The sequence below is a fragment of the Patella vulgata genome, chromosome 4 (genome assembly GCF_932274485.2).
Source record: "Patella vulgata chromosome 4, xgPatVulg1.2, whole genome shotgun sequence".
Taxonomy (NCBI): Eukaryota; Metazoa; Mollusca; class Gastropoda; family Patellidae; genus Patella; species Patella vulgata.
The window spans coordinates 28,691,526-28,709,203 of record NC_065882.2 but is presented as its reverse complement, the minus strand read 5'-3'; the positions used below and the strand labels follow the sequence as shown (position 1 = coordinate 28,709,203).

At 34.6% G+C, this 17,678-nt stretch overlaps 1 long non-coding RNA gene across 1 annotated transcript; it reads right to left on the bottom strand.

Moving 5' to 3' along the window:
• Positions 1 to 10,789: 10,789 nt before the first annotated feature.
• On the bottom strand, positions 10,790 to 15,964 carry LOC126817209 (uncharacterized). Its single transcript, XR_007678876.2, has 6 exons — positions 15,935 to 15,964; positions 15,762 to 15,819; positions 15,454 to 15,550; positions 14,127 to 14,272; positions 13,215 to 13,300; positions 10,790 to 11,769 (listed from the first exon to the last, which is right to left on the bottom strand). It is a non-coding gene; the product is annotated as an uncharacterized LOC126817209 (long non-coding RNA).
• Positions 15,965 to 17,678: the final 1,714 nt, after the last annotated feature.

Sequence of the window (17,678 nt, the reverse complement as noted above, 5' to 3'; positions counted from 1 at the left end):
GTCGAATCTTATTAAGAATCTTCGACCTCGACAGCATTTTTTGGTTTCATTTATTATCATTTTAGAAAGTTTATACCCTTTACCTCGCTAAATTTAGTACGTGATCAACGAGCATGCAGACAGACAGACATGAAAAATATGAAAATTCCGAGAAAAACTCATCAAAAATAATTCATAAACTTCAGCTAATGATCATGGTTAAAAATCACATCAAATATACACCTTCGTGTTCTATGTTATACATAGATTCATAAAAACTCTGTGGTACAAAATTTCAGCGTCTAAAAGTAGTAAAAAAGACTGTAAAAAGACAACGATGTTATACGGACCTTTTCCGTATGAAAACTGTTCGATACGTGTTACCGTATCCGTGTGCCGTATCACATATGGGAAATACCCACACACTGCTGACGTCACACGCAAAATCGATACGGATACGCGATACGGACCAGGAATTTACGCTTGCCAAAAGTTTCTATTTACTCCCATCTCACGCACGGGTGTAGTAAAAAAATTCCCCCGTAGACTTCCCGTAGTAGCCTGTACGGCGGGTTGTGAACTAGACTTTACCGATAGCAGGACATTCGTCTTAATGTAATAACTTATTTTCTCCGAAAGTTGTTTATCTGTAATATGCCCTTTTTGAGATGTCTTTTTTTACGAACTCATAGGCCTATTTTAGCTTCATTATGTCCACTATTTAGCTCGCTAATAAAATAGATTTAGTAAATTTACATTCCGTTATAATTGATGTGATTTCTAGTTTCTGATGTGGTAATGCGGCTTTACCTATGCGCGAACGTGTCTTTTTACAGAAACACAAATGATCTAGTTCTAAGTTTGTAACAAGCTTAATCTAAAAACGAACGCCTTATTCTTTGATTAACGAACAGAGATGAATACGATTTCGATTCTTTATCCCAAACACAAACTGAAATAAATCCAGAAGTTTGACATCCGAGCTGAAATGACTGAAGAACACTTAAAAAGGTCAGCTCCGTAAATGTTTTAGGCAGGGCCATTGCCCAACAGGCAAGGTTAGTAATTTAATTTCCTGCATTAAAAGGTTAAACAGTTGAGTGGGAGGCTTAATGCGTGACTGGTAATGTTATTTTAGAGAAGCTGATTTGATTTTATTAGAGGACAGAAATTGACTCTTTTTTGTCTTGAAAACTGATTGCAGTAAACGGCAAGCACAAACCCGCCATAGCATTGCTCTTATTATATATTCAACAAGTTCATCTACTTGTTGGTTTGCCCTTTCGGGTACAAACGCTAATTTCTCTATTTTTAAGCAGAACACTCAAATCAAGCACACAACCCTACTGTCAGAATGCAAATCCCAATAATGCAATTTGTAGAATTGACTGTCTCGTCTACATTTAACGAAATTACACTTCAGTAGATAATGTCTCATCGCTCAACCTTTTTCTCTTCATTAATAACCAAGTCACCTCATCTAGTCAGTTTTAAAAACAGCACTGATGAGACAAGGCGTTTTATTGGCCGGAATAAAGAAGTATAGGGATAACATTGTCTTATTACTAAGTAATAGAAATACCATGACTTACAACTTGCCAGACTTAAAGGCGTTGGTCAGTCCAAAATACACTATTTTAAGTTAGCACTGTAATTTTTGTTGATAAGATATGACATTTTTTTGTTATTTAGGGTGATAAACTACATATTAAGAATGCGTTTGCGAGAGAACCATGCAGGGACCGGCACATGGTGGGTGACTGATTTTCACCATTTATTTTTTTTATGCATGATGGGTAACCCTTCCAAACCCCACTGCCGCAATTTTAGATCAATCCAACTATTTTTAGAGTGTAGAAAAAAGTTTGAAATTTTAAGACCGAAAAAAGCCAAAAAAAAACCCCATCATTTTAAGGCCACTTTTCAATTATGGCGTACAACTAAACTACGGCGAGTAGATTAATGAAACTTTATAGGGTAGCAGATATGGTTAGTGAATATACATTCTGAAAGTTTGATGGACTTTCATTGAGTGGTTTTTGGTATGCAAAATAGCTCAATTTAGGTATGTCATTTTATTCTATCTATATCTCACCCACTGCGGGTTTAAGTATGTTTTTGGAATGCTGACTGAAAAGCAATGATCTATAGTATTAAGATCAAGAAAAAAATTGGGTGGCACTCAATCCGTTAAGTAGTAAATAATTTCCATTTTTGTCCCAAAATAACGATTTTCAACAAAAATGACGAAAGATAAACCGCTTTTTTTACACACTGAAAAGTGTAACGTGGCTTCCAGTTCCATTAAGACGAGCCATAATAGAAATAGAAATAAACAAATAAATATACTCAGCCAAATTAAAAACTTGACACTCGGGATTTTTGGGACTAGATTTTTAATATTTGGTTTAAGGCAACTATTTTAGTGTTATGTTGTGCACAGACGACCTTGACATCAACAGAAAGCAAGAATACGTCTCGCCGAAAGTCCTTGACATTGATAACGTTCGTGATGTCACAGTACCCCCCAAAATGAAATTCACAGACTTGGAGAACAATCGGAATAAAGTGTTTAGTAACGGTTGTGGCCTCCTCTAGCGTCTCGTACTGCCACACAACGTCTTCTCATGGATCTCAGAACATTAGTAAACACTACCCGAGGAAGACGTCGCCACTGCTCAGCAAGAGCATGTTGAAGGTCCTGCAACGTCAGTTTTGGATTCACTTGCTGACGAACACGTCGACCCAGTTCGTCCCAGATGTGTTCAATAGGATTAAGGTCGGGGCTAAGCGACGGCCAATCCAGGACTTGGACACCGGCATTTCTTAAAAAATTCTGGGTAGCAATTGCTGTATGGGGTCGAGCATTGTCTTGTTGAAACGTTAGTCCAGGCCCATCTCTCTGCATAAACGGAAGAAGAACAGGTTGCAAAATCTGATCTCTGCACTGGACAGCATTTAAGTTCCCTTGGACAACAACAAGAGGAGAACGTCCATGTGCACAAAAAGAACCCCAAACCATGACGCTGCCGCCACCAAATCGTCAACTTCTCTGACGCATACTTGAGCGTAACGTTGACCTCGTCTGCGGTACACTCGGGTCCTGCCATCGGCAAATCTCAAAGTGAATCGAGATTCGTCACTAAAGACAACCGAATTCCACTGTCTTTGAGTAAATCTTATGTTTCTTGTGGCCCACACAAGTCGGTTACGGCGATGAAGAGGTGTCAATATTGGTCCATTATAGGGCCTCCGAGCTCGAAGACCAGCAGCTTGTAAGCGATTTCGAATAGTTTGTGCAGTTACCCTTCCACCAAACATCTCTCTACTTGTGGAGGTTGCAGTGACAAATCTGTTTCTAAGATGACGTAATCGTATTGCTTGACCTTCCTGGAGTGACGTCACACAAGGCGCTCCCGCCCTTGGGCGGTCGGCAATAGTTCCAGTTTGAAGCACTCTCATTCTAAGATTAATTATTGTCTGGCGTGAACAATTAAAGGCTCTTGCAACAGTGACCACAGACTGACCAGCATAGAGCCTACCTATAGCACGTAGACGTTCTACATTTGAAAGGCGCGGCATTTTCTAACAAAGATGAAAATAACAATTTTAATTTGTTTTTCCAGTTCAAGTTACGTGTGCATGTTCAGTTTAAGCAAACTTACATCGATTGACCTCACGAGTTTGTGTTTGCACGTGTTTTTCAGGTTTTTCATCTTTATATGCTCAAAAGTCACGTGGAAAAGTCACGTGATCCACGTGACTTTACAATTTTATGAAATTAAAGGCTTCTTACTACTTACTATCGTTAGAAACACTTTAAAATTTATTTGACTTACCAGGAAAAAAAATTTGTTGAAATTCATCAGTGTCAAGTTTTTAATTTGGCTGAGTATATAAACGCATTATATACTTTCATCAAACAATTTACGTTTATAAAATGTTCCATTATCAAAACTACAAATACTTATTATCAATAAGTACTTCAAATTAAAAAATATCGCTATACTTTATTATCTACTATCTATCTAATCATCTATCTATCTATCTATCCATTATCTATCTATCTATCTATCTATATATCTGTCTAATAAGTATCTAATCACGAAAACTGAGCTCACAATTACACCGTTAAAATTTGGAAAAGCTAAATTTACTGTAAATGTCAAAAGAGCTGTTTTTGGTAAATACAAATAATCTCTCTAGACTATTTTTCAACATTTTATTAATTCGTCAATATAATCTCATGATCTAGTAGAGGGATTATGGATTTTTGAACAGCAAATCGTAAAAACTAAATAGTGTAGTAGTCATGTACATCTGTCTATACTTGACAAACGAATCATCAAGCGATATTTCAAAAAGATAAAAACAAATAGTATATGAGCGTAAGGTCACTGTTGTAGCATACTCCCCGCAGCAAATTTCTATTCAAAATTATGACTGGTCAATAGTCCGATTAACAAACAATACCTAACTGCGTAACAATATCATTCGGGTTTAAACAGAGCTCCAAATATGTTTACATAACGTTACGTCATGATTCACGAAATTTATTACGCCCATTGACCAGTGCATAGCAGAATATTGCAGAAAAACTAATTCCGTGACAAACCAGGCTATCAAAACAGCTACAATGTAAACAATACTGTTTGGAGACGAACAATACTTTCGCCGTTTTTAATACCTTAAAAGTTTTAGGGAAGAACCCAGATTAAACGAAAGACTTTACTTGATTGAACGGGAAGAATAGACACACTCCTCCAAAAACGTAAGTATTAGAAGTCAATCCAGCAATGTCCAGAGCGGTATTTCTCGGGTTATTGCTTCAGGAATATGCTATTGTAGTGTCTTTCGGATAACTGGCTACTAAACCGCATTTTAGTTGTGCAAAAGACGGGAAAATGAACAGCTGATTACAGCCGCCATCTTGGATGCTGGAGTGCAAATCTAACTTCGGCCTGACGAATAATAATAATAATAATATGTACATTTATATAGCTCACGTACTCCATGTACAGAGACATGTCCATTGCACATACAATTAAATTGATTTAATTAATCCTGATAACAAGATGAGTTTTAAATTTTCTTCAAGTCTGACCATCAAATTTAATATGAAAGAAATCCGTGCCAGTCATTTTGTCAAAACCAAATATTAGTATTAGTAGTCCCCAACTTCAATTAATAGAATTGTCCTCAGCCCCGCAGTGGGTGAGATATAGCATCATGAAATTTATATGTTTTAGCATATAGCAAAAACTACATCTCAAAATAAATTCCTCATAGCCTCAAATAGTTTCGGAAAAATTTAATAGTCATAAATATTAAAGTAGTAGACAAGATTATTCATAAAAAAATAATTTAAAAAAATAAAAAATCAATAGGCAATTTATGGGAAATATTTGAATTTAGGGATTTTTTTTAAAAAATGACTTTTTGTTTTACTCTAAAATGGCCATAGCTGGTTCTCCGTAACTAAAAGGTTGGCGAACCTCATATTTCATGTGGGGTATATGGGGTACCCAATGACCAAATCTGCAAAGTTTGGTCAAAATCGCCCGACACCTCTTGTGCCGTTTTTTTTTTTTTTTTTTTTTTTAAATTTTGCATGATTCTCTCGCGAACTCATTCTTAATCACCAAAAAATACCAATTTTATTTACCAACTATGTTCCAAACTTGGCCCAAAAGCATGATAGTAAAGAGTGGTGATGACAACAAAAGTCGACAATCCCCCCCCCCCCCATCCCACCAACCCCTGGGTGACCACGTTTTCTTGAACATATTGCGGGACATTTCAGAAAAAATATTGCTGAAAACCTCTTTTATTTTCTGCGATGGTTTCAGGAGGGGGCGCCCCTGCCCTCGTGAAATTTTTAAAAACTAGAAGCCCGGAAACGCCATTTCCAGCCATCTGAGACAAGAAAAATGGTACTGATTTTGTAGTGATAACTTGTCATGGAAAGAACAAAGGAAACTATAATTTGATTAAATTTGCTGGTGTAGCGGACAACACATTAAGTGAAGAATTAATCACTTTCATCATGAACCTTAAATTATAAGGTATATGCTTTCAGCCATTTCTCGCCCCTCGAGACTACATTCACTCAAATATAGAAATCTTGCATGTGGGCAATTGCGGGACATTTTGCTTTTTACCCTTGGTTAAATGGTCGTCTGATTTGAGCAAAAATGTTAACATTTTTTGTCTGGATAATTTTTCTTGGCCGCTATTGGTTAATTCACTTTATTAGTTTAGATTCATTATTTATCGCCCGATTTTTATAAAACAAAGTTCGATTTATTCTCAAGAAGGCGCAGTTTTTGACCGTAACGGATTAAAGGAGGTCGTTTTCGACGCCTTCGTGGGCATGGTGTGCCCCCACTGTGCCCACTTTTGAAAAATTAGGGATTAAGTCCAATTAAGAATAAAGTGGATTAGTGTATTAAGCGGATTAGGATTAGTTGATAGTGGGTACTTGGAACGCAAAAAATATAGATATTACTGTATAAAGTTGTTTTTTTATTTTTCTCTGTTTGATATATCATACATCACATTTTACAATTCAATAAAAAAATATAACATACAAATTAAAATGGGATAAAATATGGCAGAATGACTTCTGTGTGCCCTTAAAAAGACAGTGTAATGTGTGCTGAACATTATTCATATAATATTCAAGTGTAATCATGTTTTCATAAAATTCATCAATTTAACGATTAGAGTGAGTTCATCTCACCAATCATAAGACTGAATATTTAGTCACTTCCAGTTTACTTCTGCAAATGCAGGTGAGCTGTAGTTCACATATCAGGAGATATGACTTTGTGCTAAGTGCTGACCACACTAATTAATCCCTTGTTAATCTCTCTTTTGTTCCCTCGTTAACGTTTGTTAATCCCTCTATTGTTCTTCGCCTGGGTGAAACTTGTTTTGGTTTTGGGCATATTTATGTCTTTTCTTTGGTGGTTCAAGTCCCACGGCATTCTGTGCAATTCTAATTTCATTAATATTTTGCTCTTGTTGTAAAAATGCGATCATTTCAAAAACATTCGGATGAGCTTTAACAACTAGCTTCCTGATCATTGAATGACAACCTTCCAGGGTGAACACTACTTTAATGATTTGATGATATTCATCATTAGTTGCCAATTGGTGAATAAAATTCAGAGTGAACATAAATTCATAAAATTGGGTCCTAATAAGAACATGCCTCTCTTCAAACGAAAGCCGACAAGTCGATATCTGCGCCTTCGTGGGAAGGATTAATTTTGGTCACGCTCTGTAACGGCGCCTTCGTGGGAATACACCAAAGGTTCATATGTGTCATGATGCAAATTCTCTTTTTTTTCTGTCTATCAGTAAAGGTTTTTTTCATCGGCACCAGATGTGATGCAATTTTGCTAAAAACTTTAATTTTGACGAGTCGGAACGTCTTTTCGCTAGCAAATGTTAATTTTTGCAAATCTGATAGATCAAGATAATTGCCTCTACAAAAGGCTATAAAAAGTCGGACTAAGTTTTTTTAATTTCGGTTTTGTTTTTGTGCCATTTCGATTTAAAGGTGAAATGGGTGAAAAAAATAAGGTATTTACAACCCATTCAGGATTTTCATATTTTAAAATATGTGTATTTCTTCGCAACTTTCATAAACTTGTAACATTAATCCATACGAAGACAATGTATGTGAACTTTAGTTTGTAATATGAGAAGTTGCCACTTTTGATTAGGTAAAACCAATTTAACATTTTCACTGTCACCGAAGGGACACCATTTTGTCAAAACCTTTAAAAACAATATTTTTTTCAACTAAAATTTATTTAATATATGTTAAGAATTTTAACTTTTGGTTTAAATCAACATGTTAATAAAATTCATACGGACATATAGATACCACAAAATGGTTTCTAACTTATTCATTTGCTGTCAATTATTATTCGATTTTCATAAACTTTTCACCATGTGATGCCTAATGTGATTTACGATTTCATAAAGGTAATTTAAGATTTTCATTATCACGGGAAGTAATGTCATTTTGGCAAAAACTGTATTTTTGGCCTCCAAAACAATTGTTTTGGTGTAATCAGTTCTATTTATTATTCGATTAAAATTATGATATTTGATTCCAATGGACAAATATAATAAATCAATACGATCATATTGATATCTCAAAATCGTTTCTAACAGTTTAGGGGTTCTGGGTTAATTAAGTATTGCCTGATTTGTGTAAAACAAAAGCTCGTATGCTCCGTGTGTCAAATTCTCAACTTTTTACTATCGATAAAGTTTTATGTCTGCACCGAAAGTGACGTAATTTTGTCCAGAACTTCAGTTTTGACGCGTCGAATGGTCTTTTCAAAAGAAAATATTAATGTTTACAAATGTAAAAGATCAAGATGAATGCTCATTACTAAAGACGCAAAATGTTTCGGGCTTACTGTTTTTATTTCGGTTTTGTATTTGCGCCATTTTGATTTGAAGATGAAGAAAAGGTAAAAATGAGCTATTCTTTAAATGGCATTTAGTAATTGGAACATAATCAAATAACACACTATTTATGGATAACAATTACTGTGGTTTATTTCACTGCGACGTTTCAACAAGATTTCACAAGTCGTTTTGTGAAATCTTGTTGAAACGTCGCAGTGAAATAAACCACAGTAATTGTTATCCATAAATAGTGTGTTATTTGGTAAAAATGAGCTATTAACAATGCATTCAGGCGTTTTATTTTTTTAAATATTTCTTGACAACTTTGATAAACCTGTAGCAATAATCCCAACGAAGACAATGTATGTCAAAATCAATTTGTAATATTATCAGTTGCCGAAAAATAGGCAATTTTTCAAGAGTCACTTTTCACGTTATTTTTTGCCTGTAAAGGAGTTCATTATTATCAGATTTTCGACTTTTTTCACCAAGTGATGCCTAATGACACTTTTGTATGTACGAAACCAATTTCACATTTTCAATATCACCGGAAATGGCGTCATTTCGGCAAAAACTCTATTTTTAGCCTTCAAAAGAAATATTTTATTTAACTGAGTCACATTTGTAATTTGTTTATAATTAAGATATTTGCTTACATTGAATAAATAGAATGAACCAATGGGACATAATAGGTTGCAGGGAAATAGACGATTTTCTACAAGTCACTTTTCAAGTTATTTGGTCTATTCAAGTATCAATTATTATTCGATTTTTATCAAATGTGATGCCTTATGCCATTTATGATTTCATAGAACTAATTTAACATTTTCATTATCACCGGAAGTAATGTCCTTTTGGCAAGACTGTATTTTTAACCTTCAAAACAAATTTGTCAGGATCACCTTTTAAGATTTTTTTCGCATTTAAATTTTCCATTAGAAAGTCAGTTAACTTAGCGGTAAGTTAGTAACAAAATTTGTCATTTGTAACACATGGTAACAAACCCGTCATTACTGCATCGCTGTTCTAGTTGCAACTGTTTTTGGATTACGATTTCACTGTGCACAGTATTTTTATAACTTACGTGGAAGATTTATATCGGGGACATTAAAACGACGTTTTATGTTTCTCATTTAAGAAAGAATAAAATGCATGTCCTTAGAAAAAAACATAATCACCAAGTAATTAATTACCATGAAAGTAAATATAGTCACAAATTCCAACGATAGCATTAATTGCAATACTGAGATACATAATAGTACTGTCTTGATAAAAGATTTTAATCCCAACCTCGTCTTGATTAAGACGACCTTAACTTTTCTTCTTGTCTTTGAAATTCTCGAAAAAAAAAAACAATTACGTGTGTCTCCCGGTGACGTATTGTGATGGTTATCCAATGAAGAGGTATCTGATAGATTAAGAACAAAAAAAAGGTTAATTGGCTAAGTAGATTAATGACGAGTAAAATTTTATAAGACATATGAGAGACTGGTGATAGAAATCACGACATCTACCTGACTCAAGTACAATACTCACTTCCATTAGAAAGGTTTAAATATACGATTCGTCATGTTTTCCAGCACGATATAATAACACTAGAATGAATTATTCATTTTACTATATGTACGTCGGCACTCATATAAATAATAAGTAGCGCCTGCTTCTGGATACCAATTCACCCGATATAGATACAACAAAAACCATTTGCCAACCGCACGCAATCTTGACGTTAATTTCTATTTCCGATTTAGAAAGGTGTAGGAGAGGTGAATTATGGTTTTTCTCTACGGTAGAATACATTATCACTCTATTTTCCCTCAAATTAACTCGAAGAATATTCCCAAACTTTTAGTGTTCCAGAGTGGATTGAGATATATAATAGTGTCAGTTGTTAATGGGGTTTACCTCAAATCTTTGAACTGTGCGACAAATTTAATAAATTTCTCAGATTAATAAGAATTTAAGTTGAATAGCGTAAAAGAAAACTTGTGTTGAAATTTCTGAAACTTGTGTTGAAATTTCTAAAACTTGTGTTGAAACTTGTGTGGTTTCAAACAAACTTGTGTATAACCATCAACAAAAACTTGTGTTGTATTTTCCCCAAATTTTTATCCAGTATAGCAACCTTTCCCATTCAGCACCCCTCCTTTTGCTCCGTTTAACCTGTAAAGTTTGATAAATGAAGTAACAATAATTATTTTTGTTAAATTATTATTTATTCATAAAATGATAGGAAAAAGTAAATTAATACCAAAACTAAATAGACATTTGGAATGTTAACAGAAAAACAGAAATAATATTAATAAAATTGTGTTATATAATGATCAAATCCCCCCCCCCCCCATCACAAAATATAAAATAGGTATTTAAATTTTTCTTTATCCTAAAACAAGTACTGAGAATATAAAGACATGTACACAGTATCCCTACCCCACACCCAAAAAATATATAATTCAAATATATCTAAATTTAATAACATCCAAACCAAGCACTAATAAGATAAATTATGCACTATTTTGCAGGAGTAATAAAATGATGTAGAACCCTTTCCTTATTAAAAAAAAGACCAACAAAATGAATATTTTGTACATAAAAGGAGCAAAGCATCAAGATTGCAGGATTAAAATATAAAAATATCAGAGAAAATGGCAAATATTAATTAATATGTACAAAATATTTATATACAATTACAAGTCATAAGCAGGGAGGGGGGGGGGCACTGTGAGTATAAGGCTTTGGCCTAGAAATTTCGTCTGGATTTTAAAGAGAGAGCGGCAAATGAGGTTTAGTGTCCACACGACACAAGCTGGGTCAATTGGGTACAAGTCCGGATCAAAACCATCCCCACTGCGTTCAGTTTGAAGAACCCGTGACAATTGAATTATTTGACTCAATGACAGACCTTCCGATCCAATTTGCGCGTGTTAACCATTCGCCTCCCCCCCCCCCCTGGGTTCGGTTAAAAGAACCCTTGACAGTTGAAATATTTGATATAAGAGTAGGTTGAAGGGCAGAATTAATAACACAGAAAACTAGGATATTAAAACCTATTTGATCTCATAAGCAATGTAAAGGGTTTTTTGTAATTCGGTTATATTTGATCTACATTTTGTTTTCAGAAATGCCTATTAGATACTTTATGATTTACGACCAAATTCTACCTTCTTTATTATACACAAATTTCTGGAGAGAATTAAAATATAATTGTGTTCGGATATATTTAACATTAAACACAAAAAAAAAGAATGAAACAAAAATGGTTCAAATGCATTCTTTTCCAGAATTAAATTGATGGTGTAATATTCAAAAGGTGTGGTTGGGTTCTCTCGTTGTTATCATACATACTCTTCCAAGATTCTGAAAAAAGGAATGAATTCCATCATTTTATAACTTATGCAGGGGTTGTCAATATATAACACAATTTTATTAGTATTGGAATTAACTTTTTCTATCAACATTCCAAATGTCACAATAACTTATGCAGGGGTTGTCAATATATAACACAATTTTATTAGTATTGGAATTAACTTTTTCTATCAACATTCCAAATGTCACAATGTATAAATAAGCAATTTATTTTGCCACATCGAGACTGGGTCTCTATTTTGTTACAGCTTTGCATAAAACATATCATGTTTTGTCCAGTTACAGACCCAGGTAGATTATTATGCTCAAATGGGCCAGAAGACAGGACAAATGTCTTGAAATTTTTGATTAAAGTCAAATAATAGGGCAGCTATTCACCCAGATCAAACATGTATTGTGTCTCCAAATCTAGATTCCCTACACTTGAAATAGCAGAATACTAGGCATTGCCATAAGAAGAAAAACAAGCCAATAGGGAGGCTATGTCCCCCGCCGAAATCCCAAAATAAATAGATGACACATTTATTAATCGCACATTTATTTTTTTTCAAAAGTATCGAGCAATCAAACTATACATTAAGTTTCATCACTTAATGTTCAGGTAGAATGACATTATCTTGTCCCAAATTGATTAGCCCTGCTCAGCTTCAGCTCGAAATGTTAATCATTGAACTCGCACAAGACATACACCTAATGAACATCTACATCAAGTTTAAACATTCTACCTCAATTAAAAGCAGAGTTGTTATGTTCCACAGTCTTGACCAATCAAATTGCTTATCCCTCCTTGGCTTAAGCAGAAAATTCTCACCATCAAATTTAGTCAAGGTAATGGTATAATGAATCTATATTCTGAGTTTCATCACTCTCACTTAAATTAGAACTAAAGTTATCATGTCCCAAAGCATCAACCAATCAAATTACTTATCTCTGCTTACCATAAGCAGAAAATGCCCATCTTCGACCTACGTCAAGGCATTGACCTAATAAACACCTACACCAAGTTTGAACACTTTAGCTCAATTAGAAGGAGAGTTATTGTGTTCCAAAGTCTCGGCCAATCAAATTACTTATCACTCTGCTTACCCTGAGCAGAAAGTGTTCATTATCAAACTTAGTCAAGGTATTGATGTAATGAAACTATACACCAAGTTTCATCACTCTCACTTAATAAGAAATAATATTATCGTGTCCCAAAGCATCAACCAATCAAATTGCTTATCTCTGCTTACCCTCAGCAGAAAATGCTCATCTTTGAACTCCATCAAGGTATTGACCTAAAAAAAACACCTACACCAAGTTTGAACATTCTAGCTCAATTAGACAGACAGACAGACGAACCCATTTTAATAGTCCCATGCTTTCTTCGAAAGGCGGGGGACAACCCGACAACTAGATTACCAAGTGTATAGAGCCAATTCCTGTATGGTACTTACATTTTGCCTGATTATCAAGGTCTGCGAGAAAACGTTTCCACGAGAATATCTATTTCCAACTCTCTGGATCTTTCCAATGTGGTTAACTGAAAAAAAAAAAAACATACCATGTATTAGTTGACTTAAATTGACTAGACAGTTAAAAAATGAAAGTGTTAATATGTGTGATGTGTTGGTTTGCTTTGTCATTCAAAGATGAGATGAAAAAATGAAATGAAACGGGAGATTAGCGTCCTGCATCTCTGCTCCGAATTGGCTAATGAAGATGGGTATATGTCATACAGTGTGCTTTAAGGGAAATGTTGCCCGTTACCGTGGCGTTAAGGCCTACTCTTATATCGAATTCCAACTGCCAGGGGGTCTTTTACGTGCATAGCAATGTGTACATGGAACCTTAGTTCCAGTGAAGTTTCTCGGCCAAGATCGGGAGCAAACCCACCATCATCGTGCACATATATGTGCATGTACGTTCAGAGTTTCACTATACTAAACAGGGGGGTTGAATGGCTTAGTGGTTAGCACGTGGGCGCTGTATCATTAAGTCTGTCATTGAGTCAACTGGCGTAGTTTCGAATCCCCGGTTGTACGTGACAAGGATTAGGGTCGCCTGTCCAACCTCGTGGGTTTTCTCCGGGTCCTCCGGTTTCCTCCCACTGCTAAAGACACCTACGCGCAAGCGAATTATTGAAATAAAATTGAACCATATGTTAGTCCCGAAATGACCTAGTTTGTGTCGAGTGGGCGTTTAACCCCATTTCTCTCTCTCTCTCTCTCTCTCTCTCTCTCTCTCTCTACTAAACAGAAATGGAATTGAGTTTTATGTCACATCAGCTCAACCGAGATATATTATGCCAATGATGAGATTCTAAAATACCATAATGACAATCTTTTCTATTAGAATTGAACACTTACCCCTCCAAAACACCGAGCAGAAATCATGTGCTCTAATTATCATTTCAGCTCTTACTTCTTCCATTTTTTTGTGTTTTTTTACTTATCTTATTATACACATGTATGATCTTTTCCTTGGTGATTTGCTATGTCATCTAATATTGAAACTGAAAAAAATAAATACATGACATGTAATTAATTGCTAATAATATACTAACTGTGTAATAGGAAATTTAAACAAATCCTCTAAAAACATTTGAATCCTGAGAAACTACCTAAGCCGTATAAATCCATTTTATCAACTCGTGTTTGTCATGTGACTGGACTGTCACAGTAAGTAGAAGGGAGCCATTGTGGCTGAGTGAGTAAGGCGCTGGCTTGCTAACCAGTGTCAGCCGAGGAAGCTCATCTAGACTTTCTGGCATGGTTTCCCCTTGTCAGAGGTGCAGGGTGGAGGCCCTGACAAGGATAGCTGCCTAGTTGTTTCGAGGGAACAAAAAAGCGAGATCCCGTGTACACATTGGCTTGCACGTACATTGTAAATGTAAATTGTAATCTATCCCTTGGTAGTTGGAATTCGTTGGCTGTAGCACCCCTGTCACAGTTTGACCACCAATTTGTGATACCCTTAATTTAAATTTTTGTTCTGTGCATGCCCATTTTGGTTTAAGGGAATCCAGTTTTTTTCTAGTGATATTTAAGTCTGTATTTTCTTTATATGCAAATATGTGACTTGGAAAAGGGTCGCCTATCCAGTCTCGTGGGTTTTCATTCAAATGAAATTGAACCTTAAATGTTAGTCCAGAAATTACCTAGCACCAGTAATAGATATATTACCTATCCAACAAACATCAACAACAAATCCAGGTTTATGCAGAATTAAAATAACACAACACACAAAGATGGTAATAATAGAATGAGAATCCTCGGAAAGAAGGCGGAAACGGAACCGTCGGGCTTGATTCTAGGAGTAGGACATATTAAAATTAGCATGGGCCTACTTGATTCGACCAATTTAATACATGTATGGCATAGTTTGTGTCAAGTGAACTTTAAACCCGATTTCTCACTCTATTATTGGATATAACTACCTCGTATGCAGTGATACAAGGCCATTACCAATTTTCCATGTTCTTGACGTGAAGAAATAAAATAATAAAAGTCATCTTTTTATTATTCAATTGGATAAATACAATTCTCGGTGGTATGATTTGAATAAATACAACATATCATGAGTATAACTGATTTGAAGCTTAAATTATTATTTCTCGTACTTTGACAATAGACGACTGGGCATTTACAAATAGCTAACTACTCTTCATAAAGAAAATACATGAATAATAATTACCTTGATTTTATTGTTGGTCTTTGTCCCAATTCAGATTTCCTTTTAAAGCAATTAGACTGCACTATCGCTGCATCATATAGCTAAAATCTACTGCAATCTGAAAAATGGATAAAAATCAGTTGTATGTGTAGGTCAAGTCTGTTGTTTTTCAAAATGGCGTCCAGTGAACAACAGGGCGCAAAACAATCATTGTAATTCGGGACTGGCTAGAGTCGATAGTGCATCCCAATAATTATTATTTGAATAATTAATCACATAGAAAATCAATTATGAACATTAGATTATGATAGAATATTGAATTAGCCTACCTCAAATACCTCGAAATTTATTGTTTAATCTCCAGTTTGCCCGCCAAAACCATACGTCCTTCGGCAAATAAAAAAATAGTGTATAGTTGTTTAGGGTTTTAACCGAAACGAAAAATATTAATTCTAAATTTGCATTGCAATTAGGCAACATTGGATTAAAAAATATAACAAACCTCATATTCTTGTTTTCTCTGCATACTTTGTTGAAAACAATATCTCTGTTGGGGTTGGTTCTAACAATGCCGCTCGACTACATAATTAATCGATACACCACAACGCTTAAGAACGCGGTGGACTTATCAGCTCGATTCCACGGTGAAATCGCAAAATCCTGTCATAAATATTTCTAACTTTTTTTATCGAGTAATTTATTTTGATTGGTTCTTTTACAGGTAAGCAATAAATTTGCAAGTTCGATTAATAAACCAATAGAATTAAATAAAAAGATTCCATTCCGACATTTTCTAAAACCAAAATATCAGACTATTGTTTTAGTTTTCACATATTCAGAGAATGGTCTTTGATGTATCAAGTTTATTGGGCCAATATAATCAACCTCTAATAAGTGCAGACATTGTAATAACCGAACTGTGTCTGTGTATTGTCTGGGACAAGATTTGAAAATAAACAAAGGTTATAATCAGAATAATCTAATTAACATTGCGGACACACAACATTGCGATATCTACTTAACGTGTGTGATAATCAATATAAGATTTTAGAACAAATACAAATATTCTAAAAATCAAGTTAAAATTGGAAGGAATTCCTGAACATTCAAATTCAGAAAATGTGTTTTACATAGGCTAAGCCAGTTACCAGATTCCATTCAGATTTTCTCAATAACAATATTGATTGTTTAAAAAAAATAACATTATTACAGATAATAAAGTAACATAATAAATGTTATCTTAAAATTGGACGTAATTAATTATATGAAAAACAAAAAACACACAAGATTTTGTAAATCTAAACAAGTTTATGTTAAGACATTGAAAAGAACACAAACTGTCTGGCAATTTTCTGATTAATTGGTACTCACACCCTTCCAGTGAAGAACAGCGTTGTTATTTTCGGGATGTGAATTAAGCCCTTTATTACTTTTCTTAAACTTGTCGACTCCCGAATTCACACTTTGTATGGAGTTTGTTTTGGTTTTTTTTAAAGAAAACAAATCGTGGACGGTACACATTACTTGTGTTAATGATATGAAAAAACACACAAGATTTTATAAATCGACACAAGTTTGTGTTAATGCAATGCAAAACAACACATAACTTGTGTAGATTAGTTTTAACACAAGTACTTGTGTTGAGATCCAACACAAGTGTTTTTTCAGTGTGGGTAGAATGTACGGTTGCTGGCTAAATAATTCGGAGATAAAATTAGTTAATGTACATAATTTAATTCACGTGCAAAAAGTTTGTGATCATAAAATCGGCAATACTATATACCGGAAAACACCGGAAAACAACCGGAAAACACCATTTTATACTGAATACCGGAAAACACCGGAAAAACACTAAATACCGGAAAACACCCTAAATAGGTAACCCGGAGTCTGTCCTCTGTGTGCGGTTTTGGACCAAGTGAGCGCCGATGAAGGAAGGTCAAGGTCATTACGATGTTCGTTTTACAAAATTTTCTGTCACAAAAAAAAAAATCGAATTTCCGAAAAATTGGTTTTACAAAAAAACATTCCGTAGAAAATAATTTTACAGAGAAAAATACTGGGAAAAAAATTGATTTTTTTTGGGAGAGAAATTTGGGAGAAGAAATTGTTAAAAAAAATCTGAAAAGAAATTTTTCTTTGACCGTTAGGCGATCGCTCGCTTGTATGTTAATGAACTTATTTCATCAGCGCTCACCTGGTCCAAAACCACACACAAGGACCAAACTCCGCATTACTAAATAGCT